General features: G+C 47.1%; 2 long non-coding RNA genes across 2 annotated transcripts in view; both read right to left on the bottom strand.

Moving 5' to 3' along the window:
- LOC129385756 (uncharacterized) overlaps nucleotides 1–22,739 on the bottom strand; it is a 114,938-nt gene that overhangs the window by 40,596 nt on the left and 51,603 nt on the right. The gene's annotated exons all lie outside the window — the stretch shown is intronic.
- LOC129385758 (uncharacterized) lies at nucleotides 187–9,997 on the bottom strand. Its single transcript, XR_008613304.2, has 2 exons — nucleotides 5,819–9,997; nucleotides 187–775 (listed from the first exon to the last, which is right to left on the bottom strand). It is a non-coding gene; the product is annotated as an uncharacterized lncRNA (long non-coding RNA).

A 22,739-nucleotide genomic window follows, 5' to 3' on the forward strand; every position in this document is an offset into this window, starting at 1 on the left:
AAGAACAGCTATGAAGATCCCAGTCTTTTGAGGGATAGGGACATTAACACCTCACGACTACAGATGAAGATAAAGACAGTATGGCAAACACAGTTCAGGACAACATTCATTGGGCTAGGTGGTGCATACTTGAATTAGGAAGGAACAGCGCCAACTAAGCAATCACAAGAGGGAGAACAACACAGGACAAGCGCCAACTTCATCTATCTTTATTCACTGAAAAATCAGCAAATATAAGGAAAATCACAGACATGCGCACAATGACCATAATGCATCATCTGCCAAACCGTTCTAGATTTCGCTTTTGAAGAGGGTCACGGAAGTATCACTAACACAGTTTTTTCCTCTTTTCTTTATATAGAATGCTTTCAAAACCTCACGTGCCTCTGCTCCTGCCAAGAATCTTTCTCTCTCCGAACCGTGGTTCGCACTTCTTGCTGTACTGGCATTGTTTTTGTGGCGAATGTTCTGCCGCTCAGTCACACGCAGTGCAAGTTGCACAATGTTGCGAAAGATGCGCACCTCCTTCTTTCAGCGACCGCACATGTTCAGCTGGATGGTTATTCACGCATCTACCCATTTGGCCCACAGTTTTCCCGCAGGTCAAAGGTATTTCATATACCGCACCAGTGCAGCACTTTACAAACTTCTTTCCATGTTTTTTGGTGCAGCTGCTCCTCGTACCCTTGCTCGCGACGCGGGCGGAGAGCTGTGCTTGTTTTCAAGGAGCCGAAAACAGTACAAGTTGCAACATGGTTGGTCTGTACATAAACACCTGCAAGAGAATGTTTCTCATTTAGGTGTGTGAATGAAGGAGGCCGGCGAAGGGCCAGAATGTAATACCCCTGTCAAGCGGGCAAGTTAAGTGCACTTACGGCGAGTGCACTCGGTTTTTAAGTGCACTTTCCCAAATCTTAACATTGCAGCGGAGTGTACTCTCAGATGAGTGCACTCAAGTCAGCGTACGTTCACGGAACGCACTTTGCTGGCCGAGTGCGTAGCCCGCCGCCAACGATATGAAGGAGTGCCTAGCCTTGTCGCCAACGCTTTCAACGACGCAAAATGTAATGCAGAGAAAAAGGGCAAAGAAGTTAATTTTAGTTAATGAACACTTTTAACAATATAATTTGTGTTTAGTGAGAAGCGAAACAGCACAATAAAGAAACGAATTTATCATGTACGCAACTAACAGTGCCAGAATGATGCGGCACGGCAGCACCGCCATGTTCATTCAGTTCGTGTTTGTTTTGGTGAGAAAGCATGCTGACCACACCGGTCGTGCTTTGAGACGTGTGCGTGGCATTTTGCAGTGTAGCTACATACCTACATATCGAACTCACCATCTTTGCGCTGCTTTGGGTGACCACTCTTGGAAGCTCGTCGTCGCCTGTCCTCTGAAATTGTGCGCCAAGTGTGTCGAACATGGCAGCTCAAAATGATCTGAAGAGCTGCCAAGGCAAAGAGCGCATAACTTGGACAGGTGAGGAGACGCGTGCGCTGATCAATATATGGGAAGACGTCTCGCCAAATCTGCGCGGTGCCAAAAGAAACCTCGAGGTGTACATGGCCATTTCTGAACGGCTCCGTGCAGTGGGCATCATGAAAAGCACGAAGTGAAAAAAAAAAAAAGATCCAGAATATGAGCAACAAATACAGGTAAAAGCTGATTTATATTCTACTTAACAGCGTCATTGTACATTGTACATTTACTTGAGGCAGCTGAATTATTTCATGTATTCGTCGTCTCTTATTATGTCACTCTTTTGTTGGCATTGGTGCTTGTCCCAAAGTTGCACCTGGGCCACTAAAGAAGGCATGGTGAACAGTCCCGGATTAATTTTGACCACCTGGGGTTCCCTAACGTGCAATGGCGTTGTACAGCACTCGCACGTTTTTGCAGTTCGCCATATAAAAGCAGGCGTAGCTGACAGGATTCGATTGTGGCTCAGCAGCCAAAAGCCAAAGCAGCGAGTCGGAAATTGCTCGTTGTCGCAGCAGTTAAGCCACAGAATTAACATATTCAGTCTGCTTTATTTCCCTTAACTACAAAGAAAGTATTGTGATTGTGCATTGCTGCAAACTGTGGCATCATTTTTTTTTAATTCTATTTCAGGCTACTGACCAGGACTGGACCAAAGACCGGATCTGGAGGAATGCAATGGAAGTTTTACTGGGACCTCCACAGTTTCCTTGGCTCACCGCCAGCCAATGATTTCACCCTCATGGAAGAAAGTGGATGTAGTGCCATTGATGGAACCTCTCCAGAGGAGGTATCCACCGTAACATCGTTCGGTAGTAACTGGTGGAGGTGTCAGCCAGTCGAGTTGATATAGTACGATGCACTGGCAGTCATATTCACATACAGTGCAACATATATTTTGTTGGCTCAAAATTCAGGGTTTGGCGAGTTGGTTCATGCTCTTATGCATGTTTATGTTTGAAAACATTATAAAAAATGGATGAACTTCCTTAGGAACACTGAGTAAAATGACAAATGTTACATTTATTGTCAGCAGAATAGCAGAAGCCATCACTCCATGAGCACATATTTGTTTGCAGATGTTTGTTTATGCTTGCATTTTTTTTTTTGCACACAACAATGTTTTTATTCTTTCTTCAGCTGTTCAATGGCATGGTGTGCGGTGGAGTGGGCCAGCCCCCAGACACACGTACTGATTCACTTTCTGAGCGAAGCTCAGATTGTCACGAGGTGGAAGCCTCACCACTCTATCCTGCTACTGAAGAGGAACCTGCAACTACAGCAACAGCTGCAAAGAAAAAAAGGCTGGTTCCTCCCACAAGACTGCTTTCAGAATTGTTAGAAGAGCAACGTCAACTGCACTGCTCACTAGAGCGCCACAGAACCGAGACTGTGGCAATACAAAGGGAGCGGCTCGAGATATTGAAGCGGAGCGAAGCTCGGGAGGACAAGCTGCTCGAAATAATGCAAAAGATGTATAAATAAATAAATGATGCCAGACATGATGTGTGCCCTTGCAGTCCTTTTTTTATTGGCGTGACAACTCAATGTACATTTTAAATATTTCTTAGCCAGATAATGGCAGCATGGCTTTTTAAGCTTGTTGGTTGATGGTCTGAAAAGCAAACTAGCCCAGCAGAGAATGAGACAATAGAATGCAGACACGCCGCACGTGTGCTCTCACTGCATGTTGCCATTCTGTTGTGCTACAGTTCGTTTTCCAGGTAAAGACAGAGCTCTGCTCTCATTGACATCCTCGTATCCTTCTTTACTGTCCTCTGTCTGTGCCTTGGGTTGGGTTGGGCTTTATTTTTCAAGTCATGTCACACCAAAACTGCCACATTAGTCAAACAGCAAGATGTAACAGTTCGTCTTTAAAAAAAACACAGTGACACAGTCAAAAATGCCTGCTTCACTTCAGCCTGGTTCCTATTGCACTCAGTCATGGCATGTGTTGGGCCTTTTTCCAAATATAACTTGCTAGGGCGTCCCTTACCTCTTGCCCTCCCCCACTACACTCTTCTGTGTTGCATGATGGCTGCGCATGCAAGTCCAATGCACGTGTCTCGCTTTCCCGCTGGGGCTCTACACTGTCTTTTGTTGCCTCACAGATATTGTGAGGTACACAAGCAGCTCGAATAGCCAGTTTGGCCTTGTTCAGCCGGCACTCCATGCTCTTATCTTCATCACAAAGCGAAAGCGTGCCTTTAGCCTCCCGAAACCATTCTCGACAATCCTCCTAGTCTTTGAAAGATTGTAGTTGAACACTGCTTCACGGCTTCCAGGCTGAGCATTTGGAAATGGCTTTTGCAGGTTCAGTGACAAGGGAAATGCCTGGTCACACAAAAGAATCAGTGGAACATTGGTGCCCTCTATCATTGGCATGGGAGAGCTGAAGGTCCCATTCTCGATTAGCGTATGCAGCTTCGATTGGCCATAAACACTGGCATCGTGGCACCTTCCGGAACTTCCAACGTTTATATACTGAAAATGGTATTTGTGATCCACTACTGCGAGGAGTATGATGCTGTACCTGTGTGGGAAAGCAAATGTGGGTTCATCAGCAATTGCTATGAAGATACGCATGGAAGTAGTCTTCACTACAGTTGTCTAGAGCACTGAAATGACTCCCTGTTGCCTACAGGAATTGCCATCTTTAGGCAGGCAATCAGTATTGAAGGTGCACAGGCATACAAACTGCCATGTGACTTGCACTGTAGCGATTATACTGTAGCCAAGCTAGAAGTTAACTTTCTCTGAACTGAAGCTCACTGCTTCAGCACTGTAGACAAGTGTGTTGACTGTAATTTGCTGCATAATGTAAAACAGAATATTATTAGGATGACTCCTGCGAGCAATATTTATACTGAAAGCATTCAACAGAAAACATTTTAAACTGGCACATATAAATGCACGCATACAACAGGAGACACATAGTGTTACAAATTATGCAAATCGTATATCTGTCAGAAACGGTGCAGATGTATGTGCAGTATTGAGTTACACGCACGTCATCTGCCATGGCTCTTAATATTCCATCATAAACACGTTCATACCATTAAGTATGCATGCTGCTAGGTAGTAGGCAACTTTTGCATCTTTACATATACAATGCCTGATATGTATATATCATCCCGTATAGAATCCCGCATGAACCCTTAGCTGCGAAGAAAACTGCCATTCATCTCTACGTCATAATGATATACAATCGCGCTAATTGCAAAATTTAGTCTGCTAGAGGTGAAGGGACCTACCAGCCTTTGTAGTTATAATAGTCCGTGGCATGCTCTTTCGGCGGCGAGACAGGAAAGTGGCAGCCATCCAAGGCGCCAATGGCTTGCGGGAAGCCTGTGAAGGCGTAGAATTCACAAACGTGGGCACTCATTTTGTTGGGATGTATCATTTGTAATTATTCCCCTTCAAGCAGGTCCACCATGGCGACACAGAATTCTTGATGTAGAACATTCACAGTGGAGCGACCTATACCAAAGAGGTGGGCAATCGTTCTGTCCTCGGCGCTAGAGCACAAGCGGTATAGCCCCACTGCGACATGTTTTTCCACAGAGATCGGCGTCATCATGTTGGTGGTTTGCCGCTCAAGGACCGGGTGGCACGATTCCACTATGTACCGAAAGGTGGAGGGAGACACACGTAGCGCTTTTCTGAAATGAAATTCACTTAGGTTGGGTAAGGTGTCCCCAAACCATGTGTCACTCCTCACAAAGCGCCTCTGTTCCCGATGGGTGGAAGGATAACACTCTGCCAGGACAGCCAGGATGGCGAAATTGTTCGCCATGAGCTGATCCTCCAAGTACCTGAAAGTTGCTTCTGCGTCTTCAAGGTCATCGTCTAGTTGTTGTTCTTGCCGTTGACGCCAGGCTCTCGCGCACAAATAGCCTAGAACTCGCTCATATTCTGTTCTAGCAGGATCATGAGCAGGATCAACTGCCGCCTCGCCGCACGCCGCCATGTTGTTTTGGATTGGCTAGGCATTCGTCTTGGCCAGCATTGACTTGCAACACACTTATAATAAAAACATCTTCGTTTTTTGTTGAGACAAATAGATGAAGTTTGTTTTTATATGTAATTCTACTTAAAACAATCGCTTTTTAGTAGCTTTCTCTTGTTAATTTACATCTTTAAAAAACGCGCTCTTAGTCTCGCCATTTTTTTTTACTGCGAGTGCACTCTGTCTTCCCGTTAAGAAGCACGTTGCCTAAAGTGTGACTCAAGGTCCCGAAGTACACTCCCCATAAGTGCACTTAACTTGCCCGCTTGACAGTGGTATAAGACGGCAGCTAGTTAAGGCTATAAAGGCATGGTACAAGGCTGACTCACCAGTTTCTTCTGTGGCGTCAGCCTCCTCGGCTTGTGGTGATGGGGGATCAGGCACGGCTGCGGACACACAGCACGGCTGTTCTGGCGCGGCCGGATTGGTTGCCTCGGCCTCGGCACGCCGCTTTCTCTACCGTCGTCGCTTGCTGCGCTCGTGGCGATCCACATCTGCTTGCCTAATGCTGTAGCCGAGATGCAGCGACGGGCCCGCCTGGGTTCATGCTATCAAACAAATCGAATGGCGTCCTTGCGAATCCAAAACATTCACTTCTTCAGGGTGTAGTCCTTGCTTGCCACGTTTTCGTGAACATTTAGTTCACGGCACCTGTCACGAAGTGCGCTCCGTACACATGTAAATTGAGGTTCTGGGGGTCCAGATCGGCTCGATTAATGCGAGCCAGCCACAACGTGCGCAGATTTGTGCTGAGTGTCTTAGGGCGTGCGCACATGTCTACGACCATCTTCGGAATTCAGAAAAAGTTCGCATTAGTAGGCTTCTTTTTGCCTGGAGCTGTCGCTACGGTTGGAGCAGCCAACAACTGCACACAAAACCATATTGAAGCTGCAAGTGGTTGCAAACCAACACAATGCGAGCTGACAGAGGCAGCAGTAAGCAAGGAGTGGCCCGGCAGCAGTTCGTCAGCAAGGCCAACAGGCGTCTCACGGTGACCGGATGCGACGTCGGTGCAAGCCATGTATTTTTTTTGTGTTCATTAAGGACGCACGAGCTTGCTGGAGCTGGCCGCATCTGCCCTTTTCTTTCTTTTTAGCACGAAATGTTCAGGGTGCTATTTTTCTCATATCGCTTTAGTACTTGCATGAAACTATAAATTGGACACTGAATACCTCGAAAGAATTGCCTGTCTCATTGGGGTTAACTACGATTGTGCACACGACTTTTAAAACTTCTTTTTCTGAAGTGTCTACAGGATATTATTCTCTATATATAAACAATATTATTCCTCCAAAGAAGCCTTCAGCATTCTCAGTGAGCGATGCAGCCAAATGAAATGGCTGCAAAACCAATTTCGTTTGGCCTTACAATTGCACGCCTGTTTTTGCTCGAATAATGTCAGCCTTTTCTCTGCAGAACTACATGCAGCACGGAAGCCCCTTCCTACTCGGGTAGTGATGATGTTGGCGAGACCGCTGAAAGCATTTTGTCAGGAATGTACAGCACACCACTGTCACCATCAGCAGTTGAAAGTTTTCTGGACACTCCACCCGAACTAGCATCACCAACAATGCAAGCATCATTGGCAGTACCACCAACATCGGTAACCGAGAGATATAGTGACGCTCCACCCAAGCCAAAAAAGGAAGACAAGACAGACAGCTTTGAAGATCAACTTTTGGGCCAACTTGAGAAAAGAATGTATGGCAATGAGGCGTTTGGTTTGTCTGTAGGCCTAAGTTTGGATAAGATGCCACGTAATATGGCATCAAAATGTAAAGTTAAAATTATGCAGCTTGTTGCAGAACTGGAGAAAGAAATGGATTAACCTGTAAGTCAATTAATGCAGTGTTTATAGCCCCATTTTTCAGTTTTGGTGCCAAGGGAGTCATATAGGAGGTGGGCACGTAGCTTTTGTTTATGTTGATTTTTTATATTTGTTTGTCTTTATTAGTGCTATGCTTTTAATACCTCGCTTATCCATACAAAGAATCCGAAATTCTCAATTTTATCATTTTCATTTCTCCAGAACTGCATAATTGCTTGTGATATGCTGTGATGTGATATGCGTGGACTGTGATATGCGTAGACTGTGATATGCGTAGACTGTGATATGCTGTTAACCAATTGTGATAAAATAGTACAAATATTAACGCTGCAATATTGAACCTTATTTCTACGAAGTACAAAACTGCATCCTTTTAGCTCACTTCCTTTGTGTACTCAGTGATACTTCATTTAACCATTTATGGCTTGAGGGGGTCAGAATCATCCCACTCTTTTCAAGTGCGGATCTATGGACAAGGGTACACCTATGTACCATATTTTAGCATGCTGAATACTCCCCAACAATCAAACAGATTATTCAGTGTGTTTTCATCTTTCACTGATAGACCTCCTTGGTGTTCCGAGTGTTTTTACATGTGCAGGTGTGCTGTTCGACAAGGCTCATATTGGCAGCATTGAGGTTTTCAGCTTTTTTTTATCAGACTCAATACTTCTTCAAGCAATCTTCAAGTTCAATGCAAGCTTCCTTATACACCAAAAATACTTAGGTATAGATATGTACCACATTTGATGTCCTTTTACAAAGTGATTGGTACAAGTGTGTACTCCTTTTTTTTCTACAAAAGCAGCAGTCGAAATGGCTTGAAAGTTGTCATTCGATTTCTTGTCATTGTGAGTGCAGTTTTTTACTAATTTGCAGAACGCAACAAAAAAAACGTAATCAAGTGACCTTTATTTTGCAGGCCAAACAGCAGCAATGCAACAACAGCTGCTAACTTCACGTACTTAGATGATGGCAATGAGTATAAGCAGATTAGTCAATAAGCCATTACCACAATTCCAGCTAAGTACACCTTTGACCTTAGGCAGAAAGCTGATGCCTTCTATTATTTTAAAATTTCTTTCACTTTCCTCCTGGTCTGCTGCCTCATTATGACTTTGTATGTATTATATTGCTTCTTCTCACAGTTCCACCTTGCCAAGGGAGTTGTACGGGCTGAAGCTGCTTTAAAGATCATGTGCAACGTCAAGCCAACACTTGTTGTAAAGGACACGGCTGAAGCTGTGTGGGGAAAAGATGTCATAGAAAAGAAGAGCGTCAGAGGCATGGTGGCGCCACGAAAAAAATGCCTAGGTGAACTGCCTAAAGAGCCACTGACACCCGAGAAGGTTGCTGTTGTTGCAGGTGAATTGATGAAAAAAAAAAATATTTAGAAAACGTCGAACTGTTGCTAAGTTGCAATGTATTAACGGCTGCCACAAACAGTGCCAGTGGTTTAATTCACATACACTAGCTTAATTCCAGCTTCCATTCAAGCTTCTTCTGAGTTGTGCTGTGACAGCTGTCACTGGAGAGCTTTTTAATCTGTTTCTGTTTCTACATTTGCTCTTTTCACAGCCACGCTGAAGCAATGGGGTGCAGAAAAGAACATGGAAGTAGAGTCTCTTGGGCAAACTCAGCGACTTCAGGACGCATTTGACGAGCTGACAGAGGAAGAGTTCTGCGAGCACTTCAGGCTCTCGAAAAGCACTGTGTGGTGGCTCTGCGAACATTTGGAAGTCGCCATCAGTGGCCTTTGGACCGGTGGTATCACGACACAAGACAAGGTGCTTTGCACTCTCAGTTTCTTTGAGACAGGGAGCTTCCAAAGATCCTTCAGCAGTGAAGAATTCTTCGTATCCATGGGGCAGGCTTCCGTGAGCGAGAGCATTCACACAGAAGCAATTACTGTGGTGGGCCGGCAACTGGGTTGGGTGAGCTTCCCGTTGACACCTGCAGGCTAGTGCAAAGGCAGCTTTTGCAGATTGCGACCGCATTCCTGGTGTAGTGGCTTGTGTCGACAGGACACTCATAGCCATCAAACAGCCTGAAGGACTCAGTTCGAGCGAGACTGCGAGCTTCATGTCGAGAAAAGGGTTCTACGCATTGAATACCATGATCGTAAGCACTCGCCATCTGCCATTTCTTGCACGCTTTTATCTTTTATAGTAGCTTACCGGTTTCATGTAATGTCGTCGTAGTGTGCACAATATGGGTATCACGTAACGCACTATTGGTCGTGATCGAGCCCGCTCGGAAGTGAATTTCTCGGTTGACTCATTTGCTCAAGCTGCGGGAGGGAGGAGCGAGCGGAGACACTCGCCTCAAAAAGACTTGTCAAGTGTACGGCAAGAAACGAAAGCGTGCATGGAACGCGCAGCGAAAGAAAGCGGACGACATCGTGCTGCCAAGGTCGCCTGAGGCAACCGAGGCAGTTCATTCCGATGACGGCGTGCTGCCGCGAACACCTGTCGGAGCCGAATCGGTGCCAACGGTGCTGCTCTTTCATGGTCCTAGCTGCAGCACCTTCTTGGATAATCCTGTCATTGGATCATCTGGCACTTCCAGCAACATTCAAGACCGCGTCAACATGGTGTTCTTTACTGCAGAGGAGACAGTCGAGCACATCAAAAATGTGGCGGACTTGAAGGAGTCCTTGGCACCGCAGTGCACGACTGAACGTAAGCTCAAGCTACTGGACATTCAGCTGGAGAGCTATGGCAAAGAAAACGGCACAAAATTCTTTATTATTGATGTTGCTGTGATTAACTCATTTTTTTTACTTGTCTGCTCAGAGTGCGGCGCGAAAAGCATGACTTTCTCGAAGGGGAAAAAAGACTATGGGCTGTGTTCAAAGCTTGTGCTCTCGTGTAACGAGTGCAACTTCCTTAAGGAAAGTTTTTCGTCTCCAAGACTATCCGGTGATAGTGATGCCAAGACAAGGCTTTTTGAAGTAAATATGCGTGCCATGAAAGCTATCAACAGTATCGGTAAAGAGACAACAGCTCTATCGGACTTTTTCACGGCCATGAATGTTTCACGTTGAGGCCTTCACCACAAGACTTACCAAAGCCACATGAAGACTATATAGTAAGCCTGCAGTGCGACTGCCGCGGAACGCGAAGCTGCTAGTGTTGCTCGCGTCAAGGACTTGTATGCGGAGTTGGACAACGCACCCGGGAACGTCGACATTATCTACGACGGCACCTGGTTGACCCGCGGGCACAGTTTGCATATATGTGTCAGCTGTATAATTGAAATGTATACAGGCACAGTAATAGGCCATGTTGTGTTGTCTAACTTTTGCCTAGGGTGCACCTTGGGACCTAAAGAAGACGACGAAGGACACTCTGCCTGGCTCATCGAGCATTCACTTGCGTGCCAAAAAAATGTTGACCGTGAGGCTGGCCAGATGGAAGTAGAAGCAGCCTTACAATTATTCCAGCGGTCACTCGAGATTCATAAGCTTCGGTATACTACAATGCTTTCATCAGATGGTGACAGCAAAACCTACCACGCCCTCACTGAAAATGCAGTCTACGGCTACATCAAGGTTTCAAAAAAAGACTGCATAAACGACGTGCATAAACGAATGTTTGCCAGCTTATGTACCCTCATCGACAAAAAAAAGAAGCTCAAGGTTGGTAAAAAAAAAAGCTTGGTGGTAAGGGTAGACTGACTCAAGAAAAAGTCAAGATTGCCTCCTACTATGGTTATGCCTTGCGCAGTCACAAGCACAATGTGCCAGGCATGCAAAAGGCTGTGCTGGCAACACCAAAGCACATGCCATCCACTGACCAAACACCCAGGCATTACCTCTGCCCTGAAGGCCCAGAGTCGTGGTGTAAATTCAACAGGGCCATGGCCAACAATGTGGAGCCACCACCAGACAAGCGTAGCCTGCCCGACTTTGTCTGCGAGGCATTGTAGCCTGTGTTTATGCGGCTTAGCGACAAAGCCCTTTTGGAGAGGTGCAGTGACGGAATCACTGAAAACCCAAGCGAAAGCTTGCACTCTGTGATTTGGCAGCAAGTCTCAAAGACACAGCGTGCCTCATTACGCAGCGGTGAAAGGGCAGTGGCTGAAGCTATCAGCCGCTTCAACCAGGGTGTCGCAAAGAGCACGGGGAAATCGCCGTGAAACTACGCTACAGCCCAGGAAGTCGCTCCGTGCTCCGCAGTTTCGAAAAGGACAACAGCAGGCTTGAGAAGTGAAAGAAAAAGCACATGGACAGCAGTTCGACAAAGGCAAGGCTCGCAAAACGACAAGCCAGCAAGGGACTCGGCACACAGTCCTGGCCTGCTGTAGGGCAGTCGCAGTACAGAGCAGTGGAAATTTCTCAGCAAAAGTTGAGCTTTAGACTCGGAACATTGTGCATGGGTTTACTGTCTGTGGAAGAGCCACTTTACTATACTCAAGTGTTTCTTTTGCTTTCTGTGTACTGGAACAGACACACAACATTGTAAATAAAGTTTCTTCTGCTAGTTCAGTGGCCAGTGTGCCATTATTTTGAGTGCGCAGTCACACATTTAGTATGGCCATTCTTACAAAACATTGAGCTTCAAAACGGTGCCATTTGTATTGTTGTAGATTCACTTCAGCAAAAGCTACATTTGTCTGAAACTTCAAATGCGTTTAATTCAGTTCAATGTTTTTGCACACCGTACTCAGCCACAGGTGTTTTTTCTGGGTTGTTTTTGGCCAAAAATGACAAGGGTAGTATCATTGTATTCTTACTGAAATGATCTGAGGGGTGATGCTATTTTTATTACTCTTGCACCGCCATGAAAATTACATTGAGGTATAGCATACCCTGCTAATTAGAAAGAAATGTTCCTAATAAATGCAAGATTGTGTTGTTGTCCGTAAAATGCTTCCAAATGAATAAAAATAGCACCAACCCCTACAGTAGATCTTTAGCAATGGTGTCATGCATGTAGTTTTTGGTTTAGCAAGACGGAATCATCAAAAAGCCCCGCAACGAGCTTGAAATAATTTTTGAACTGCTACAGCTATCAAAATCTAATTACAGATTTGAAATCAGCATGAAAAATTACCCCATGTCCCCCGTTAAATTAGTTTTCTTCTCTTGCATGACATTTCCGGCGCAGATTATATGCTGCAACAGTAAGAATCCTTTATTCATATTATGTGTTTAGCTATTAAAGCATTACAAACATTCTGCACTTAATATATTGTCCCTGATTGAAGCCCAAATTGGCGATGCAAACTTCTGGGGGTGAGCTCGCTCGTTTATTGGCTGTGCTCTCCCTCCCGCTCTCACAGATCTTGCAGATGGCCCACTTTGTGACGTCAGAGCCAGACCAAACGAACGGAAAAGAGAGCTGTTTGCGTGATCGCACCTTACGGTTCCACTATGTACTGAAAGGCACACATAGCACTTGTCTGAAATGAAATTTGCTTAGCTTGGGTAAAGTGTCCTCATACCATGTGTCACTCCTCACAAAGCACCTCTGTTCCCGATGGATGGAAGGATAATACGCTGAGAGGACAGCCGCAACAGCGAAATTGTTCGCCATGAGCTGATCCTCTAAGTACCCGAAAGTTGCTTTTGTGTCTTCAAGGTCATCGTCAAGTTATTCTTGACATTGACGCCGGGCTCTTGCGCACAAATAGCCTAGAACTCGCTCATTTTCTGTTCTAGCATTATCAACTGCCGCCTTGCCGCACGACATGTTCTGGATTGGCTAGGCATTCGTCTTGGCCGGCCTTGACTTGTAACACTCATGAAAAAGATATCTGTTTCTATGTGGAGTAAATATAGATTAAGATTGTTTTTATTTATGGTACAACTAAAGCAATCGCTTTTTATAAGTGTTTTTATTTTAATCCACATTTTCAAAACATGATTTTAGTCAGTCACAATTTTTTTTTTCTTTGAGTACACTATGTTTTCCCATTTAGCAGCGCTATGCCTACAGAGTTACTCAAGGTCCCGAAGTGCACTCCCCGTAAGTGCACTTAACTTACCCACTTGACAGGGGTATAACACTACATACGTGTGCCTCCCTAAATATGTGCACGTGAGTGTGTGCAAACCCGCGCGTAACATTGGCGTGAATCTAAAGGTGACCACCCTCGTTTTCTTCACAGTTGGCCGTCGCCTAGGCAGGTGCGAAAGCCCAAGGCTGCTTTTACGCTGTCACTTGCTTTCCACGCATCATGGGTGCATTTGACGGCACCCATGTGCGGATGCAAACTCCTGAAGAGCACGAAGATGCCTACCTCAACCGCCACTTTTATCACTCGATAAACGTGCAGCTGGCGGTTGACAGCCACTGCCGGATCATCAATGTCGCCGCACGCTGGTCGGGCGGCACTCACGACTGCCTTACGTCACCCAAACCAGGCAGTTAGCCCTTTATAGGTTGGCCAGCTGCTCCGAGTACCGGGTTGTAGGCAATTAAGTCGAAGTGCACAAAAGCACAGTGACAAATTGCGCTTACGTTTTGTGGCAACTTGGTGAAGTACCACATGAAGACATTTATACAGATGCTATCTGCACAGGAAGCTGTAGCCATTGCTGCAAATTTTGAAGCAAAGTGCCACATTCCTCATTTTTTGGGGGCTATAGACAGGACCCACATCCCAATTAAAGCCCCCAAGGAGGGGTATTGTGATTTCGTAAACAGGATGTGGACTTCTTACAACATGCTGGCTGTGGTGGATGATCGGGCTCTCTTTTGGGGCAATTTTTTGTAATTCGAGCTTAGTAATTCCTACATCCTCTCTTCACTATTATTTCCTTTAACTGAGAACAACTGAATACAAGTGTGCATACATTCCATGCAGCAGAAATCTGGCTCCAGACAGATTGTCTGTTAACGCATGAAATGGCATATATACATATGTTGAAGTGAGCTTATTTGCATTTTTGCAGATTTCGCTGCATCATGTGCAACGTCCCTGGGTCTGCACATGACTTATCGGTCCCAAAAGTGTTCTGCCTGTACTGCAGAAGTGAAGACGTCTTGCCATGTGGGGAGAAGACATTTCGAGACCTGCCCTTACCATTCATGCTACTTGGTGACCCCGCTTATCCACGCTTGCCGTGTGAAAGGATACACTGGAACGCTCACAGCTGAACAAGAGTCGTTCAATGTGTACTACAGTTCAGGCCGTAACATTGTGGAGCATGCTTTTGGGAGACTTAAAGGAAGGTGGCAGATGACCTTGAAGAGAGCAGATATTAACTACAAGTTCATGCCTACCGTTATTGCAGCAGTATGCATACTGCACAATTTCTGTGAAGAGAGGCGCATAAATTGTTGCGGATCAGCGGATTTCTTATGTGAGAGATATTGAACACAATGTCCACATGCAGCCAACAATTACCCCAGCTGACACAAACGCAGTGAACACTGTCAGAGACTTCCTGAAGAACTACCTTGTACAAGAGTTTTCTTTGCGTTCAGCATCGTGGTGACAGTGAAAGGAGAGGGGGGCAGTGTTGCTGGCATATTTTTTTCTAACCAGTAAAACCTCGCCAAAGCCTACTTTTGCTCTCAAACCACAGCCTGAACAATAATGCATGACAGCAGATATTACCTAGCACACACTGTCCCTGAAGTGTGCTGCAACAGAAATTATGAAGCATGCACTCATAAGTACGAACATTGTATTCATGAGTCCATAAGAATCAAGTTAGAATTGCAAAATAAAAATTTTTATTGAATATTGGGAGCACAACTTATTGCTACCCATTTCTATGAACAATAAACTGCGAGGCTGCTGAATGTTCCTGAAAGAATATTTGAGACATATACTATCATTGGCCGCATATGCACATATTTGCTAGCTGCAAAGGTAAACCTGAAAACAAGGGCGACGTGTACATACTTGTACACAACTTGATGTACCACACTTGTAAAGTGAATGTCACATAAAATACTAAAAGGTTTCCATGTCTTCCCAGCATAACACAAGGCAAGGTCACAACCCTTGTGCCTTAAACCGCTCAGTTATTAAAAAATAAACCCATTTTTGTCACTGAGAACAATAAATATAAAAATGGGATGGCGCATTATTACGCATTGTGAAAAGTGCGAGTTGTAGCTGTTGTGCGTCTCTCACCTGGCAACACACATTGCCGTTTTTTGTTTTTTTTGCCATTTCCATTTTGCGGTGCTCGAGCACAGTTTTTTCACTTTTTCTCTTGTGTGTTAGCTATAATTTGCACTTTGTAGTTTTAGATGCTGTTAATATTGCGTGTATTTATTTATTTGTTTGCTTATTTATTTATTGTGTTTGTTTGCTTATTGTAAGATTTGTTGTGGGAATGGCCACTGAGAGGAAAAAAATCAACTTTACAGAGAGGGGAATTTTGATCGACCTGGTGACGAGGGAGAGCAACGTGCTGGAAAACAAGCGTACTGATGCGGTGTCCCTAAGCGAGGACAAAAATGAATGGCAGCAGATAGAAAACAGTTCAACAGTAAGAACGGAGTCCGCCGGCGCACGGAGCATCAGCTACGCAAGTGTTGGGACAACTTGAAAGAGAAGTGGCACAGGGCGAAAGCCACCGACACAAAGATGCTGTTCTGAACTGGTGAGTTATATTTCTTCTCATCTTTTGTGTCTCAAAAAGACATTAGGGAGCAATTAGGGAGCACCGGGTGTCGTCGCATAACCCGTGAGCTCCGCGTCCTTTCAGCCCAAATGGCTCGCCTAAGAAATGCACGGAGCGTTCCAGCGCGTCTGCGGTGTCACCCGTGTCTTCCATGCAACGCTGTTTTGTTGCATGTAGGCTCCTCCGGCTGGCACGGCTGCGCCAGCCAACGAGACAACAGTGCCAACAGATCGAGGTGAAGAAGTCCGATTTTCAAGTCGTGTAATATATTTTGTCAAACACACATAAGGGGGAATACGGTGTCGGGTAGAAAAAAGCGGTACGTAAGGCTTTTGCTTCATGTGAGAAACGCTGGCTGAGCGATAGTATATCAAGACAGCAAGTCGGGCCAGTTGGTTAGGATTCATCGTAAAGTTCGTAATAGTGCAACACAAGATATGAACAATTGGAAGGAAAGAACGACAAGCCGTGTTGTCGTTTTCCTTCCTATTGTCCATGTCTTGTGTTGCGCTACTACGAACCTTACGATAAGTGGTAGTAAGAGTGTATGTCTAGCGGATAAGTTTTGAACTGGTTCTTTAAGAACCATGCTATATTTTCATCAGCGCAGTATTCCAATATGTATTTCCTTGACTTCATGCTTTTCAAGGGGCGGCAAAGCAGCCAATTCGGTGCTCACAGAAGAGCTGCAGTGAGTCGACACCGTGGCATCGCATATGTCAATACGAATTGACAACGCTTTTGACAGCGACCGTGCGCGACACGACGTTGCTACCAGTGAGGCCACGGCAGTACTTGCTATGCTGTTGTCATCCATGCAGCCAGCGGCGATCCCTGAAGGCGACGGTAAAATTATAAGCCTGCACTTCTCGTGTAAAGACAAAATTATTTGTCTTTACACGAGAAGTGCATGTTGTTTCTGTCGCACGCTGCTTATATGATTAAAAAATGACTGATGGTGTACAAATATGGTTTGTTTTTGTGATAACGTGATTACGTAATATACACAAAGCATATTTTGGATTTAACATGACCAACATGTTCATCAGTGGAATTCCTTATCTGAAGAACCTTACGTATCAAGTCTGTTATGTGAGCACCTTTTATGGCGGTGCAGATATAAACCAGAATTGTATATAACTCAGAGCAAAGAGATTTTTCAGCTACCAATTTTCTAAAAAGGCACTGTATATACTGCAATTGATGGGAGTTACTGCTCCTCAGCTTGGAAGCTTCCGCTAATTGGCTGGTAGGTAATTATAATGGCAAGACGTGGTCATGTTTGGGCACCAGCCTGTGCTTCAAGAAATTTATTGGAAGAGGTTCATGACATATTTGGCAATAAAGGCACATAATAAGTAAACAAGTGGCAAGTTTCTGCAGATGTGTGCATACTGTGATGTTATTGTTCGGCACTGTCCAAATACTCAATTTTTTAGGAGGCACGTGAAAAATTATCTGGTGACAATTATCATGAGATATATGCATGCCTTAAACGTGGCAATGGTACACTGTTTTGCAGGTACTGAAATTGCAGACCATCACGCCAACCAGGATGAACCAATCTGGGAATTGGAACCACTGAGCCCTTTGAACGCTGATACCTCTTGCACAGAGATGGAATGTTAGGCGAACCGGAAGCATCTCAAGCTCCACAAGTGCCTGTGAGCCAGCAGAGCGTGAACAGACCCACACGTCCACTGCCTCCACTTGTTCGGAAACATGGCAGCACAGCAAGAACGTCACAGCTCAATAAGGAAATTCATGCATGGCTAGAAGCTGTTGCAGATGAACAACTCAACAGGCGGAAGGAGCACCTGCTGTGTATGCGAATTGCGAGGGGCGAGAGAAAAAACGCAAGGCCATCAATGCGCAAAAACTGAAAAACGCCGAAGCAAAGGCAGCGCTTCTGAAATTGAAAATGCAGCTGCTGAAAAAACAGTTGGAATAAAAATATTTTGTTCTTTGGAAGCAGTGTTGTTTTTTCTTAACGAGAAAAATAGTCGCGAATAATATGCCTGCGGGCTCTGAACCCATCTTCAGTGTCTGGTTGCTGTGGCTCATCAGGTGGCATTGATGGACCTGGCTGTGCGACAGGACCCTGTAGTGTGGCAGTAGGAGGAGGTGCAACAGGAGCTGGGTGAACGTCCGGAGGGATGGGGTCACTCAGGTGGCGGCTGAGATTGTGCAGCGCAGCACACGCTGTTATGACCAGAACAGATGTTGATGTCTTTATCTGCAATTTCATGTCGAGGCACGGAAACCTTCTTTTCCAAATACCGAAGACCCTCTCAATGGTGCACCTTCTTGTTTTCTGGGAGTTGTACCTTTGGAGGAATGCATATTAAGATTGATAAAAATTCAATCCCTAATCATTATTTTGCCATTACTGCTCAGCTACATGCTTACCTACGCTCCGCTGAACTTCTAGGTTACTTTAGTGGAGTCATTACATAACGCCTGCAAGCGCATCCCTTGTCTCCCAGAAGCACACCTTGAACTTCCCCATCCTCATAGCGTGCTCTGGCATGGCTGTTGTCGAACATACGGCTGTCGTGATTGGAGCTTGGCCAACTGGCGACAAGATCAAAAAACTGCAATAAGAGAATATGCAGCTCTCATTAAATGCTTTCATGTTGGCATGCATTATAGCTTTTGGGACCCCTTTTGGACCCCTGTCTCCTGCTCACGCACGACTTGGGCCATTCGCCCTCACGATCGCTGGGGACACGCAGTTCCAAGCCTTATTTTGGATAGCGCACATTCCCCGTGGCAGATGGCGCCGGCGCAACGCGGAGCCTGCTGCTTGTGCGCGCGACTCTCGTTGCGCCGTGCATAAGAACAGTGCCCGAGGAACGGGCTCCTCTCGCCCTCTCTTTGGCCTGTCTCTCCTTCAGCATCGGAGGTGCGCAGGCGCTTTCGCCCGGACAGAGTGACTTTCGGTGCTCTTGGATGTCGGACGTGCGGACCCACTTGGTCCCGCGCCCCTCTGAGCAAGGCGGCCCCCTTCTGTGCGGCGAACCTACTCGGAAGAGCCAGCGTGGCAGAGCAGGCTTCTCGGGAGCTTTCACCCGTAAACTGCGACTGCTACCCCAGTGCCGTATTCCTGTACTGTACGCACATTTTGTACATAAAAAGGAATAAACCCCCATTCGTTGGTGCCACGGCTGGAGTCGTCTCTACGCCTTGCCGGTGAGTCAGCGAACTCGCCGTGGCGCCCCTTTGCGTGCGCTGCGGAGTGGGGACGAGCTACGTGTCTCCTTAGACCTTAGCTAGCCGTGTCCGGGCACGCTAGCCCGAAGCCCCACATATCTGGTGCCCAACGTGGGGCCCAAACCCACGACCCTGAGATTAAGAATCTCATGCCCGCACCAACCTGGCGAAAGCACGCGCTGGACAAAAGGCACAATACGACCGGTCGCATAGAGAGGTACATTATCAAGTAGGTGACCTTGTCCTCTGGCGCAATCATGTGCTGAGTGATGCAACAAAGGGCATCTCAGCCTATCGGCCAAGTGGTCAGGCCCATACCGAGTGGAGACCAAAATGTCACCTCTTGTGTATAAGCTGGTGGACTCAAACGGTAGACCATCCAGCAGTCCAGTGAACGTTTCTGAACGTTTTGTTGCCAGAAGCAGCAACTGGGAAAAGGAAGAGACACAGCAAGCGCAACCGAGCAAGACGGCGAATCTCAATCCGCGAACTCGCCGGTATAACTTGTGAAAACGCTCTTAGTCACCGCTTCTCGCTGTTATGCAAAGGGACCTTAGTCGCCGCCGAGCTGGCAAGCAGACAAGTGTGACTATAGCGTGAACGCATGCGTTAAAGCGAAAAAAAAGGCACTCATTAGCCGAATACGACGCTTTTTAGTAGTGCGCAGCTTCTGCTGAGGGCCGTGGTAAACCAAAGTGATCTGCGAGCCCGCCGGTATGAGCTGTGAAAGCGGACCTAGCCGTTGCCTTACTGCTTGCGCCCGGGGAACTTTATCCTCCAGTGGCGCTTGAGTGACATGAAAGGCACGGTTAGCGTTTCAGCGCTGGCTGGAGGGACGCATGAGGCTACCATAAGCCCAATATGCCCCTTTCCGTGAGCCTCCTCCTTCCCTCTGGCAGCCGCCTGCAAAGATGAATGTGCCAGAATGATGCGTGATTGGCAAGTCTACGGACGCAGTGTGACCTTCGTGTTCTGTGTATGAACATTGTCGTAGGACTGTGAGATTTGCTGTTAGTGTGTTGTTATCATCATAGGAGTGCGGATTAGTTGTGTGAAGTGTTAATTGTCAGGCTGGTGCTACACAGATGCCTACAATGAACCCGTCCCAACACGCCTCGAGGACGTCGACCGACTTGTCCAGGTCTCACAGGAGCCGTCGCCACTGCCGCAGGCACCTCCAGTCGCAAGCTGTTTGGGAAGTCACTGCGGTCGCACTCGCTCGTGAGACCACAGCACAACCCGTGGTCCGATCTAGCGCTTCTACCATCTCCGCATCCTTCCAGGTGCGGTCGTTGCCTGCGTCTCCACAGCCAAGTTCCCGTTTACCTTCACGCCGCCATGTCGCTAGTGGGCCTTCCAATCCGGCTCCGAAGCGCCACTTTGCTTCGTGTCGATGAAACGGTGGAAGGAACCAAGAAAGGTGGCGAATGACATGAACGGGCAAGAGATCCCACGCATCTTTCGTGGCCGCACGGAATCAGCCATGGTCGAGGCCTCGGGCGGAGCAGTCATGGCCCCTGACCCTTTGGCAGTGTACTGTGGCATCTGCGGTGTGCTGCGGCTGTGCCGGTCCCATGACTCCAGCAGGGTAGGGTGCACAAGCTTCACGTGAGGGGGACAGAGCCAGCTGCCGGGAAGCCCGGGACGGATCCAGCCACACAGGTGCTGCAGAACGCGGACCCAGACGTCAACCCTGCTGCGTTCCGTTGTCGGCGCTCTTGCCTCGGACACTGTGTTCGCGGCGACCATCGCTGCAGCTGTCCAGCAGGCGACAGCGCTGGCGCCCCTCCACAGCTCTGTCCTTTCGCCGGAGGCACCGACCCTATGGGAGAGAGTCTCGACTTCGATATTTTCGCGTGAGAAAATAAAACAGGTCAGACGTCAGCTTTGCCATTGATTCCGGTCGGCTTCCTCATCGGCCGGCCCGAGTCTTCAGGAGAGGGGGGATGTGGGGACCCCTTTTGGACCCGTCTCCTGTTCACGCGCGACTTGGGCCATTCGCCCGCACTATTGCTGTGGACATGCAGTTCCAAGCCTTATTTTGGATAGCGTACATTCCCCGCGGCCGCTGGCGCCGGCGCGACATGGAGCCTGCTGCTTGCACGCACAGCTCACGTTAAGCCGCGCGCCACGCGTAAGAGCAGTGCCTGAGGAGCGGGCCCCTCTCGCCCTCTCTCGGCTTCTCTCTCCTTCAGCATTGGAAGTGCGCGGGCACTTTCGCCCGGACAGATTGACTTTCGGTGCTCTTGGCTGTCGGACGTGCGGACCCACTTGGTCCCGCGCCCCTCTGAGCAAGGCGGCCCCCTTCTGTGTGGCGAACCTACTCGGAAGAGCCAGCGTGGCAGAGCAGGCGTCCTGGGAGCTTTCACCCGTAGTCTGCGACTGCTACCCCAGTGCCATATTCCTGTACTGTACGCACATTTTGTACATAACAGGGAATAAACCCCCATTCGTTGGTGCCACGGCTGGAGTCGTCTCTACGCCTTGCTGGTGAGTCAGCGAACCCGCCACGGCGCCCCTTTGCGTGCGCTGCGGAGTGGGGACGAGCTACGTGTCTCCTTAGACCTTAGCTAGCTAGGTCCGGGCACGTTAGCCCGAAGCCCCACAAGCTACGTCGCAAAATACCCTTGCTGTGATGTGAGAGTGCACCATCACTGCAATGGATCAGTAATCATTCTGGGGAGCTAAACATCCTTGCCATGATAAAATAACATACTAGCATACAAGGCATACTTTCACTCCATAGCCTTTTAACGTGCTTTTGTGAAGTCATGCAGTAGAATAAATCCATAAATTGAAAAGAAAGAACCCTACTAAGATTTTAAAAATTCAGCCCTCATTCGGTTACAGTAGCTGCAAATAAACGCATTCGGGAAATTGTGGCTAGTGCTCAAAGCGCTGTGCCATAATATGTTTTTTGTGCACAGAATAGCTTTAAATAATGCTCAAAGTGTGTTTAGAAGCCACACGATGACCCGCATTCAGCTTGTGAATGTATTTCAACGACTAATAATTGTAGCATGAACTTTCCACATACTTGCACATTAAAAGAAAAATATCCTCCCCTGCAGCGACGCTTCACGTTCTGTCTTTTACGTGGGCGTGGCCAGCGGCTACAATGGCCTTCCGTTAGGAGGTCCTGACAGTAGCTCCTCAGGATTAAATAAAGTTTGTTGTCTGTCTGTCTGTCTGTCTGTCTGTCTCCTGCAGCGAAAGACTTCTGCATCTTTACCTCCAGGGCTCTTGATCCTGATGTGCGTGCAGTCCATGCACCCTGTCACACCAAGAAACCTCGCTATGCGATAAAATTCGTCCAAGCTCGAGATGCTCGTGCGGCATTGGGGAGCTTCACGAGTGCTGGGAACAACGTAGCTGCGATCACCGTCATCACATGTTCAATGATGAGACACTGTAGGCTGGGATATGCTGACCAAGTCACCAGTGACCACTTGAAAAGTCCCGGCGCTGTAGAAACGGAGGGTCACGAGGAGCTGTAGACAAGCCGGCAATATAGGCGGGAAATCTGTCACTGTACTACGCGATACGGGAACCAACACGGTAATAGTGAGAAGGAGCCTAGTCAACGACAACCAACTCATAGGGGAAAGCAGTCCAGTCT

The sequence above is a fragment of the Dermacentor andersoni genome, chromosome 7, assembly GCF_023375885.2.
Source record: "Dermacentor andersoni chromosome 7, qqDerAnde1_hic_scaffold, whole genome shotgun sequence".
NCBI classification, from domain to species: Eukaryota; Metazoa; Arthropoda; class Arachnida; order Ixodida; family Ixodidae; genus Dermacentor; species Dermacentor andersoni.